The 12,450-nt window shown below is 44.3% G+C and overlaps 2 long non-coding RNA genes across 4 annotated transcripts in view; one reads left to right on the top strand and one right to left on the bottom strand.

Annotated features, from left to right (window-relative positions):
* The window catches only part of LOC113991667, a 79,811-nt gene that overhangs the window by 59,887 nt on the left and 7,474 nt on the right, over positions 1–12,450 (top strand). The gene's annotated exons all lie outside the window — the stretch shown is intronic.
* Positions 574–12,450, bottom strand: part of LOC113991666 — a 259,176-nt gene continuing 247,299 nt past the window's right edge. For all 3 annotated transcript variants that reach the window (XR_005565202.1, XR_005565200.1, XR_005565201.1), the window contains 4 exons: positions 11,168–11,259; positions 9,106–9,257; positions 6,555–6,603; positions 574–6,074 (listed from right to left, as the gene is read on the bottom strand). This is a non-coding gene — a long non-coding RNA (uncharacterized LOC113991666). The remainder of the gene's footprint in view (positions 6,075–6,554; positions 6,604–9,105; positions 9,258–11,167; positions 11,260–12,450) is intronic.

Genomic DNA, 12,450 nt, shown 5'->3' with positions numbered 1-12,450 from the left:
CAGAGGTGTGCAAATACACTACAGTACCCAGTGAAGTCAGAGAGAGGTGAAGGGGGGAAGGAAAAAAGATAAAAAAAACCCACTTGATGGTCTCAGGAGTGTAAGACAAAGTTGAATCACTTAAGTAGTGATATTTTAAATCTTGTCTCCAAGGGTGCCTTGGACAAGCCTTGCTGTGAGGGTGGTGAGGTCTATTGTGATGGTTGGGTGCAAAAATTGTAAATGGCTGTCAGAAAGTGCCATCTGCGTTGGTTAAAAAAATAACCTGTACCCACACTCAGAAATTATAAGGATTTGCCAAAGGTTACCATTGGCCAGAAAGAGTTTTGAGACTCTCTCTTTATAGCTGTGCTTAAAGCCAGAGATTTGTTTGCGTGACTGTAAGTGGCAAGTCTCTGGAGACTCATCCAGCACTGGCTTAAATGAAGCCATGCCCAGGTCAGTGCAGGCAGAAGGATGGTCCAGATAAGGTAAGAAAGGAATGGATGTGAAATGGGAGGGGAGGTACCAGTGATTCATTGCTAATCTGAAGAGTTTGCTTAACTCACCTTGCCAAAAACCCAACACCAAAATTTTGAAAAAAAAAATAAAAAATTAAAAGATACTCTTCTCCTAATGAAAATGAACTCATTAAAATTAACTCATTGGTTATTTTTTTCAACTCAAGAAACAAAATTACTTAAAAACTTTTACTTTTTTTTTCTGAGCATCACTTTGGAGTTGTACTTTTTGAGGGGTTGGAACTAGATGATCTTCAAGGTCTCCTTCCAACCCAAGCTATTCTATGATTCTGTGAAAGACAAGTTCTCAGTTTGGCAGTTTCCCAAGCCCTTCACTCTGGGGGGGCTCTCTAGGGCTTTCCTCAGGCATCCTGTGCTAAATGAGCTTCCAGGTTTCAGTGAAAAAATGTCACCACTACAATTTTAAGATGACAGCACTATGGCAAACCAGTTGTCATCTGCTTGAGTTACCAGCCCAAGAGGTAGATTTAGAGTATTATGAAAATATATGCATTTTGAAGTGCTGTGAATTATACCAAATAATCCTGAATATCTCTTTTGCTATATTAATGAATCAAAGCAGAGCTTTCCACATTATCTGCAATCACCATGGAGAAAATGGGTTTCAGTGTACATAGTTTCTGTATAAATAGTGCATCTCCAGCACATTCTGTAAGTAAGTAGTGTCTGATTGCATAATAATAACAATAATAAAGAGAGAGCTGTCCAGCGTGCACATGGGCCAATTAAAGGATCAAGTGCACGAGGCTGCAGCATTCCTGGCAGGGGAGCCAGGGTGCCTGGCTTACCAGTGCCCTCCCCTCCATGCCTGAGCCTCCCACCAGCCCTCTGGCCGCAAACCATGGAGCCTGGAGACCTTTTTGCCTGAGTCCTTGCATGGAAGCAGGTCATGGGGACAGCACAGCATCCAGAGTTTTAGAGGCTCCTGGCAGAAACCATGGGAAACGTGCCTGCAGCACGAAGGCACAGCTTGGTTTGGGTGAAGCTTCAGCACTTGAGCAATTCCCAGTGTGCCTCACAGCTTTGCTGGGCAGGATTTTGTCTGGCTGGAGGGACCAGACCCAAGCTCCCCTGCGTGCCATAGGTATACTTGAGAATTCACGGAAAGCTGGAGGAATGTACTTTATGGGGTGGCTGGATCATATGTTTATGGCCTGAAATAGGAGATCCCAACCCAAACCACTTTGTTGGTTTCTAATGGTGAGAAGCAGAATATGAACATCATATAAATTCATGCTGGGGAGTGGATATGAAAAGAGAATGTGGGCAAAACCTGGGACAACCCACGGCCTCGGTAGCTGCCTTGCCATTAATTATGGCTAATGGGCTAATAAACACCTTCACATTTAATGCACTGCACATCCAGCCTGTGGAAACTCCCTTACAGAGATGACCCAGAAGAATTAGACAAATTAAACCCCAGGATGGTGGAATTATGCATTGCTAACAACATTGGCATAAAAGTAGTAGAGGACCGAGCGCTCTGGATTCCTGCAGACAATCATTTACCACCCAAAAGGAACTTCTGACAGTTGATAAGATTCATAAAATACTTTTTGTACCCTCTGCACAGGAGAAGTGGGTGGTCACAACTATTCTGGTGTGGGTGGAAGGGCTCTTCCATGTGAGTGCTGGAGTGGGCCAGGTGGCTGGAAACACAACACCTGGGCTGTGATTTCCCGGGCACATGCCAGCCCAGACACACGCATACTAATGCACTGCTCCGGAGGCCCTTTCCAGAGGATAATTGCAAGCACTGCCCCGAGCGTAACGGGCCACTTCAGGGAATGAGTCTGCTCCTCAAGAAACAGCCACTTACTCCCCTCTCAGCTCTGCAGAAGGGCAAATGTCCCTGGTTCAGGCCTTGGAAATAATGAGGTAAAATGGACTTGGCACCGTTAAAACCTCCCCAAAGACAGGCCGGGATATTTGAATATCTGATTGGGAAAAACCTATGGGCAAACACAGCCTGCCTGGACAGGACCCCTCCTCCCACAGAGCCATGGAAAAGGCTCCCAGGTCATAGAAGGAGAGCTGGGAATTAAACATCAAGTAGCCTGCAGGGATGCTAGAAAAAAAACATGAGCCAAAATGCAGCTGAAGACACTGAAAAGGGGGTTCTGCAGGCAGTTTGCAGCACTGCAGTTGGAGACCACGGTTTTCCTTGTTCTCCCAACAAAACCAGGCCAACAGTAGGACAACCAGGCCCACCATGCTGGCTTTCCCAAACGGTGGAGCATCCGGGCGCTGCTGGGAAAACAGGCAGCTCTTTATTTTGGAATCCTAAATACAGAACCAGTGCCCAACTTCAGATAATCTGAATTTTATCGTCTCTACAAAGACCTTCCAAAACACAAATGATCACCATGAAACCAGGGGTTGCTTTTTATGTTTTAGCCTAACTTACTGAATCCAGACTCAAAAGTTTCTCAGTACCCTTGCCATTAATTAAAAATAAAAAAATATATCTTGTGACCCTTTTCTAAGGAAGAACAGAGCGGATGTAGCTCTGCTGCCCTGGACACACTTACATTTAACTTGGTTCACTCCCAAAGCCACGATCCAACCAGATACTCAAACACCTGTATAACTTAAATACACTTTTAAGTACTGCTCTGAACTTTGGTAAAAGTAGGGAAAATAAATTCTATTAAAACACCACTTTATTTCTTTCAAATCTGATTTTTTTGAGAATCTGGACTGCAATGCATCATGTAAAGTATTTCCTTCCTCTTGCAGAATATTTTAATATTAAGCCAGATATTTTTATATTTCCACAAATTAAATGCACCATGGCTGAAGGTTTGACAGAAGCTCTAATTTGCACATAAAAAGGTAGAATGATTTCAGTTTTGACAGCACAAGCTTTTGATTTGTTAATAAAGGCAATTCTTTCTCAATTGTGAACATACTCCCCAAATAAGACAATGTAGTTTGTAGCAAATAAAAAAACCCAACATCTTCCTGGCATGGAGACTAAACTTTTGATCCAAAGTTATTACAGAAATTCAGATTTTATAAAAATAAAAGAATGAAACTTTTGCATTCAAGATTTAGTAGCAACAGAGCAGGAATCAGAGGAAGAGATGTTCCTGCCACAGTCTCTGTACCTGTTGTTAGTAACCAACCTTCAACATATTTGGATAAAGTTCATTGCGAGAAAGTACCTGTGAAAGTTGAAGTAGTTTTGGAGGCTGGGGGTGAGACAGCCATGTGGAAATAGTTTTGGTAAAAATTAACACAGATTTTCCTGCGATGTTCTAATCAAACTGCAATCTAAGAACACCAGGATTTCAGACTCTCGTGATGAAACTCAAGTTTATAAAGCAAGATACAACCAAGGCCAAAGCCAAGGCCAATTTACAAGAGGCCAAGCCTTCAGAGTGACCCTCGGAGCCCATGTCAGAGCTCTCCTTTTCCCCTTAGAAACCACAGAGGAGGAGAGAGCACAGAGCTCCAAAACACTCTGGGCAGAGCCAGCTTAAGCATGGAAAAAAAAATAAAATTTGGATTTCTGATCTCAGATCAAATTATTCTAAACTTTTCCCTGTGTGACAGCCAAAAGCTTCAGCATGGAAGCAAAGCTCAAAGTACCCAGGATCCATTTCAGGATATAAAAGGGACTCACCCACAGTCCTGCCAAGGCTTTTACGGTCTCGGCACATACTTTGCCCTGGCATCAAAAGTTGATTAAAGCTTCTCAACGAGGTGAGCAACGTGTCCAAACAGCCTGAGGCACAAACCAGCCTGTGGTGTTACTAAAAGCCCCCACTTTTGAGAGCTGACACTACCCCAGACTGCAACCCAGGGCTGCTGGGTACCACTTGTGTGGGCACAGGCAAAGCAATGAGCACACGCCGTGAACGTGCCTGAGGTGAGATCCAGCACCTCCCACGTGTTACTGGAAAACCCTTCCTGGACATCTGCAGCCATGGCACGGAGCTGGGGACTGTCACAGTCACTGGGGACAGTGGTTACTTACTGGTGATTGGCAGCAGCACATCCTGCTCTAATGCAAACTGAACCCATGACACAGCCTGCGAGCAGCCTTTCACTGACACCAGACACACTGCTCTACTGGCCCACAGTCCTTCCATTTAATGCAAAAACTCTTGATTTTTGTAAACTTCTAAGCTTTTGCTGGAGGAAGTAAAGCAGTTCATTATTGAAAGGCATTTTTGTTTTCCAAACAGTGTCCCCTCCTGCTTTTCTTTGCTTGCATCTCACCACAGTTGCCTCCTAATCCAGTGTTGGTGAAACAAGGCTGAAGGTATTTTGGTCATGTTTTCACACTTGTGATGTACAGTTGCCTTGTCTCCTTCCACTTTCCTTCTGACTACACTCTGCTTCACAAATGCAGCCATCTGGCACAACATCTCAGTTTTTTCTTTCGACACCTGAGTAATCAGAGCCCTTTTTTTCTCTCTTTTTTGTTTTTATTTTTAAATAAAGCAAGTGTTTCCAGTGCCAGTGCCCAGGGTTGTATTAGGCAAACCACACCCCATTAATGAAAAGCAGCAGAAGTGAGAGGTCACTGGTATTAATGCTAGTAAACATTTAAGGTGAGATGAGATGGAGGGAAAAAGCACCCAGCATTTTCAAAGAGACTATCACAAGTCATCTCCAGCACTTTGTTGCCTTCACATCGGTTTACAGCCTCAGGAATGGTTATTTTAAAACTTAACCTCCTTCAGGTTTGTGCAGTAGTGGCACCCTGGCACAAAACCTGTGGGGCACCAGGGATGGCACGTGTGGCACAAGCCAGAGCAAATCCAGCTTGGAGTGGTAGGAGGGCATTTAAAGAGCACTGAGCACTCATGAGGTATTTCCATGTATTGTCAGTGTGAAATATATTTATGAAAACATTGATGGTGAAGTTGTGGCCCCAAAAATATTACCACACACTGCTGTATGGCCAAAATTGCATTCCAAGAGATTTTTTTTCCCAGCCTTGTCTCAAAGGACATCTCTCAGACTTACTCTTTCTTGCTAACACTCACCTTTCCCATGCCAGAAATAAATTTGACAATGCTGACTTATCTCCATCTGGCTGCCATCCCCTCCACACATCTGATCCTACCCCTGAACTCTGTCCCTCTTGAAATAAAAGACGGGCACCACCCCACGGACCAACTGACCTGGAAAACCTGCACGGAGATACACAGGCAGTGGAGCAGCTGTGCCAAAGGACACTCACAAATCACACCCTCTGGGCACTGGGACAACTGGCAGAGAGACAGAACACAAGGGCTGCCTCTCCACCTCCCTCAGGCTCCCTCGCCCGACACCACTGCGGTCTGTGCTGAGGCACCTCTGCACCACCTAAACCTGCTGCTCCTCTCACAGGCCTCTCGCTGCAACCCTTCCAAGCAGGAGGAGTTGGGGCACTCAGGAGCCAGGAGAACCATCTCCCACCAGCTCAACAGAGCCTGAGCAGGGGCAGAGGAGCAGAAGAAGGATGGGGGATGAGGGGCAGAGTTCCTGTATGCACCCACCTGGCCAGTCCCTTGGAGCAGTGCAGCACAGTCGGGCAGGAGGCAACCACAGCAGCACCTGAAATACAGACACAAGGCCTCAGGCACGAGAGCTGGTGCCCATCATCCAAACTGTCCCAAAACACAGGCATCAGCAGTGTGATTTTTGCTGTCAATATCAGTGTGGAAAGTGCCATCAATAATGTGCCAGTACAGTTCAGTAATGACTCTACAGACTGAACCTGCACTGGAATCCCTGCTTTTTCTTCCCATTTGTTTTAAACAGAATTTTCCAACAAGTGCACTGGGCATCTGTGCCACATCAGCTCAGGGACTGTCTGGTGGGTTAAAAAGGATTTTTTGATGCTATGAGCTTCCTCCCTCTGTGAGTGGTCAGCAGGGGCCACAGCATCCTTTTTGGGTGGATTTACAACTCACGCAGGTGCCAAAGGGGAGGGAAGATGTTTGACATAAAAAGTTCAGTCTGGACCCCTTCAGAACCTGAATGCGAACTCAGAACCAGACTAGGACAATCTGGACTTGGGTTTGTGAGAAATACCTGGTTTTCAAGACACAGCCACCTGGAAGATTCCCTTCTTCTCTTCAACCTGAAAAGAGAGATGGAGCAGTTAATGGGGGAAGAGAAAGGCTGTGAGAATGACAAGCTCCGTGAAAAGTTTCTTTGCAAATAACAGTTTAACACTAAGAAGTTAGGTTAAAATGGTTTCAAAGCCTAAAATTAGTTACGTTTTAAACTAACAGCATATGCTTTTATTGTCTCTGATCTAAAATATAATCCCAGGAGGCTGTGAAAAGCATGCAAATTACGGAAAGCTAATTTGCTCCAACAGCGACACCTCCCATGTAGTTGGGAGGTCTATTAGACCTAGTGTACTCTCCATTATTTGCATATTAATAGCACCTGCTGAAATACTTTGGGATTTACTTTTCCTGCCAGCAGAGGGACAAAACAAACAAAAAATTGATATAAAATTCCTTTCCTACAGATTTGATGAACAATAAACTATTTAGACCGTGTGAGGAATGCCAAATTAGTGAGAGGCAATGGGGTGGGACTGTGACACCATCTGGGATTTTCAGAGAAACTGGACTGCAAGTCTGCTTAAAAAAAAATAAAAAATATCCCAAACCAAAAAAACAAACAACAAAAAGGGCCTCTCTGGAAAGTGCTGGGTAATTTGAAATCGCTCACTTGGCTCAAGTCTGAAGAATGGAAAAGTTGAACTAAAGAAATCCAGACACTGCAGCAAGTAAAAAAAAAAAAAAAGACAAAAAAAATCCTACACATCCACAAGCCCCGAAAGCAGAACCCCCCAAAGTGGACCTTGATTAAAAATCTACAAACCCCCAGGCTTTGATATTAGCCAGGCCTGCAAGGCCTAGTCTCCTGCACATAAAACAAAAAATAAATTAAAACCAGCTACAGCCTGAGATTTACTTAACAAGCCAACTTCCAGTCTCTGCTCATGACCACTGCTTCCCCTTCTGGCCCCCGAGCTATAAAAAAAGCCCCTTGTATATTCCTATAGCTCATCTTCCTCAGGGTGAGGGTGAGAGCAGCTTCCTTTCCACAGTAGCACATGGAAAAAGCTCCCTTTGCAGCGCCAGGCTGAGCCAGAGCCGCAGGCTGGATGTGTAACGTGTGCCTCTCTGCAGAGCAGAGTCAGGAAGCTGACCAGGGAGACAGGGACATTCCCCAGCACCTCTTTTTCCAAACAGGCAATTGGTATTCCTAAAGAAGCGCCAGCCATGTGCTCATATTCCCTGCAAGAGTTACGAGGGGCCTGTATTTCTCCATATTCCCTCTGCTTTAATTCCCATTATGCACCCTCTTTTACATAGGCACGGAAGGGCCCACCAGAGTTAACTTACTGCTGGTGTGCCAAATTTCTGTAGCATTTTAACTACCTTCATACTCCCAAATGAAGGAAGCAATTGACTTTAAGTTAAAATGATTAAATTGTTCTGTACATATTCAAAAAGTAGTGAAAGGGAGTTTAATGCAGGACAACAAAGCACCAAAACGTGCAGCAGCAGAGCTGACTCCGTCCCTTGGCACTGTGTGACCCGTGTGAGGGAAGTGGGGAGAAGAAGGGATGTTACTGAACAATATATTATTATTGGCCTCTTCTCTCTCCAGTACAAACAGAGCCCAACATGTCTTTCAGCTCTGCACAGCCAAGTGAGACCTATGAAAAACGTGCTCAGTGTCAATGGTAATTACCGGAGGAGGCAATCAAACATTACAGCAACGGGGACCCCTGAAATGCTGCACGCAGACAACTCCCACCATGGCTGTCAACAAATGCTCATTCTCATTAATGTGTGTGTAACTCCGAAATGCTGCAGCACTGGTAGCTATTAGTATTAGCTGGTAGCTAATTAGTAGTAAGTAGTAGAACTAGTTAAAGTTGCAGGATGGCAAGTGGATGCAAACCGGAGGGACTTGGCTCTGAGCTTGTGATCACTGTTGGTGATAATTTTCAGCACATTTTTCCAGAGTCAAGAACCTCTAAATAGCTGGAAGGGAAAGGGGTGACCCGAACAGTTGCTGGGAGGCCTCAGTGGGTCAGGGCACTGAGAAGCAGAGCTCCCTCCTTGTGTTTAAGGTACCAGCTCGAAACTGTTAAGAACTGAGCGTTGCTGTCATTCAGATGCCCTGTAAAATGGGTTTGTACTCCATTTCTAGAAGAGGAGGGCAGGATTTGCCTCCTTTAACTTTCCTATGTACCTGCTGTGGGCTGGTCATGGATCCTGTGCTTCAAGGATGGCAGGAGCAGGCACGGAGCCTCAGAAGGGGAACCTGGGATACAGCAGGGCCTGGAGACATGGCTGTTACTGTTGCCATGTCCATGGCTAAAAACATCCTGTGCTGCCTCACAGCACTGCCACAGTCTCTCTGTAAAGTGTTCTTCCAGTCACAGAGAGCCCTGTCTTTGTAATGACAGCAATAAAAATAATAACAGTAATAATAATAAAAAAGCCACCCTAGAAAGCAAAACCCTATTATAATATTACCTATTATAACAAATTGGATGTTCCTTACCTGAAATTTCATGAGCAATTAGCAAACAGAATTATCCACAAACCTGTGTATGCCCTGTTATCCTTGCAGTGGTTTCAGCAGCCACATTCCCAGCCTGCAGTTTGCTATCCAGCAGCTTCCAAACCACAGCTTTTTCTTCTTTCTTTTTTTTTGCATCATGAAGTTCATGGCAGACAATGTTTTACCACCTGCACACTGGGGGAGAAAAAAAAGCAAGGGGGAGAGGATCAATATATACAGTATGTTTATATTCAGCAAGAGCATGTTGCAGAGTGGGGAGCTGTGATGTGTGTGTTGGCATTGTGTGGGAAAGGATCCTTAGTGGCACTGCAGCTGGAAAAATTAGTGGAAGATCAGGGAACTGTCCTCAGTGACAAACTTTCATCTGGCAAGTTACAATTCTGTCGTAGGAAATGATACCTTAGACTGCAGCTAATTTGTGAATCCCAGAAAAGGCAGATCACTGATTCTTCATCAGGACTGCAGAACCTGATCTATAAAAATTTGGGCCTCAGCAGGAGGTTGTGTCTAAGTGTGATTTGCATTTCAATTCTTAGTGCACCACAACCTTCCTGCAGCACTATCACAATGGAAGTTTTTGGTCTCAGTGTGCTCAAAATACATATCAAAAACCAAAAAATCCTGGTACAATGGCAGCCAGTTGTTAATGGGAAGGGAAGTGGCATTTATGTTTGAATTGTTTCACGAAACACCATTACATCAGAGTCTTTCATCATTTTGTGGGGGATCGAGTCCCCTGACACCATCTTCAGGGACCTCACGTGGTGCTCGTCACTATCATTCCACTTGCACAAACACCCCAGCCCTTTCAATTTTTATCTGCCCAGAACCCAGAATATGTTACAGTATTTAGTTTTTGTTCTATGTGAAGAATTCACAACAAATAAAAGCCATTTCCCTGAAAAAACAAGGTTGTGAGTGACGGTTAAGGGAATTTCAGGCAGACCCCCTTTGCAGGAGGGGCAGCAGCTCTGCCATCCCTCCCGCTGACTGATGGCACAGCTCCAACTCATCCTACATGGAGCAACCACCAGCACTGGCAATGATGCTCACTTGTTTCCCTAAAAACTGTCTGGGTCAAGCTCTGAACCCTGTGTATGTGCTGGAGATGAATTATTCATAGGAACAGGAGGGTTTCCCTTCACTGCCGCTGAATCAGGGAGAGGGGTTTGCAGAGAGAGGTAAAAAAATCCACTCCTGACTCCTTTAGCCAAGGAAATGTTCCACGTCAAACCCTCACAGCCTCTTAACCCAGTGTCAACAGAGACAGGTCTTCATGCCCTTCCTGTGTGCTTGGGAAGCCAACTGAGCCAAGCTCTCTGAGAGGAATTCAGTGTGCAGAGCTGTCCACGGGCCAAGGAAGAGGGTTATTAATGTTCTGGCACAGCCCTGCTCCCTCTCCTCGCTGCTCATGGAGCCAGCTTTTGTCCTGAAGAGCTACACATGACCACAAATTCAAATTTACATTTATTTTTGCCATTTGATCCCTGTTTTCCTATGTGTAGAATATTACTGCCACTTACTCAGATATGGTTAAACTCAACGACCCTTTCCAGGGACACATTCTCTAGCTGATTAAATTTCCAGACTCCAAACCTCAAAGCCCAAGTAAAGGGTGCAGGAGTGTGTCTGCCACATCAACATCCCAAGTGTGTTTCCAAGTTTCTTTCTGCTTTTGCTGTTGACAGGAGTTTTTAGTGACTTGAGCAGGTAGAGGCTGAATGCAGGGCATTTTTTTCTACCCGTTTCAATCCCCCTCTCATTAGAGTGTTGCCATGTTGGGGCCCAGTGATTTGTTTCCCTGCACAGTGCTGCAAGCTGGCATTTGCAAGATTGCAGCACTTTGACTGTGAACTTTCATACCAGCTGCTCCCCTGTGACAAATGGAAATCAAAGCTCCACACTGAAGGTTGTGGCTCTTCTTGGAACACACTGAGTGAAGTGAGTTGTTCCATAAAGGAAAGGCCAAGCTTTGGGGAACTCCCTCCTGTATCCCAGTGCCTCTATTCAGAGACATTTATGGGGAGTGATTCTGCAATAAGACACTGACCCTCTGGGATTTCTGGCCTGGGACAATCACTTACTTTTCAAAATGTTTGCTTTCACTCCACTGAGTGTCTGAGAGCCCAACAGGAATATTTCAGGCTGAAAAAGAAGTCTGGTCCTGAACTTCGTGCTAAAAATAAATAAACAGAAAAACCTTCACACAAATGCAGGATAAATAATTTTTTCTTTTCTTTAAGGACACTTGTTAAGAGCACAGAAAGGAGTCAGAAGTACAGCTTTTACTGACTGCTCTGCAGCTCAACATCTCTGGCATTCAAAACATACAACTTCTGTGTTTGTACTACATTTCCCTAACAGCTTACATCGAGGCCAAACACACAGCGTTCTGCAAAGGTCCTCTAAAATAAGCTTATTTAAAAGAGCAAGGTCAATGCCCAACACATGTCAGATTCTGTGAGCAGAAATCAAAGAGTTCGGAGCAAATGGAATATGTCAGAACTCGGTGGATTTCCATGCCAGGTTCTTTTACCAAGTTCACTTTGCTGCTGCCAAAACCAGTAACAATCTCATCATATGGACTTCAGCTTTGGAAAAGTGTCTGAAAAAACCCCCAGTCTCTGTACATGGGCCACTTAGCTCAATAAATAAAACTAAGGCATAAATGTGTTTATCTGGACATGCTATTTATTGTCCCTGTAACTGTATTTTTCCTTTAATGGGACACACGCTGATTCCATGCTTCAGCCCTAGGCTCTATTAAAATCAAATTAAAAGCATTAGTAATGTAGTTAATTCCATTTGTAATATGGCCATCAAGAGAAAAGAGAATATTAAAATAGGAAAAAATATAAATGGGATTTAATTTTTTTTTTAAAAACATAGTTCCATTTTGATCTCTGCATTTTTTTAATAAAAAAGGGAAAACTTTTTCCTCTGTTCAGATAAAGTAACTCTGCCCTGGTCTTTTAAACCATATCTTGCAGACTGATATTTGTGATTTCAATTAAAATATGCTATTGTCACTTTAGCCTCCCTCTTTGGTATTTTAAATTGATCCTAATGGCTTTGCCTTAAGTGATTTGCGTCCCATAGTGAATCCCTGTCACTTACAGCACCTCCCACTACTGCCCTCCCGAATAATCACTCCCAGATAATCGCTCCTTCCCCCTTCTCCCAGCGTTATTCCCGCTTCCCCCCGACTCCACATGCTGGTACTGGCTGCGAAGTATTTGCTCTTTACCATCTTTAACATATGGCTTGTTGCTCTGGCACACAACAGTCAAGGATTTAAAAGAAGGATAAAAGCTGCATGAAAAAGCCAAACTGGTGGCTCTGGAGTTAGGCTTGTGTGTCTCTGTCC

Source organism: Pipra filicauda, unplaced genomic scaffold, assembly GCF_003945595.2.
Source record: "Pipra filicauda isolate LSUMZ 115617 unplaced genomic scaffold, ASM394559v2 scaffold118_size2161507_pilon, whole genome shotgun sequence".
NCBI classification, from domain to species: Eukaryota; Metazoa; Chordata; class Aves; order Passeriformes; family Pipridae; genus Pipra; species Pipra filicauda.
The sequence above is the reverse complement of the archived record's forward strand: the minus strand, read 5'-3'. Positions and strand labels throughout refer to the sequence as shown.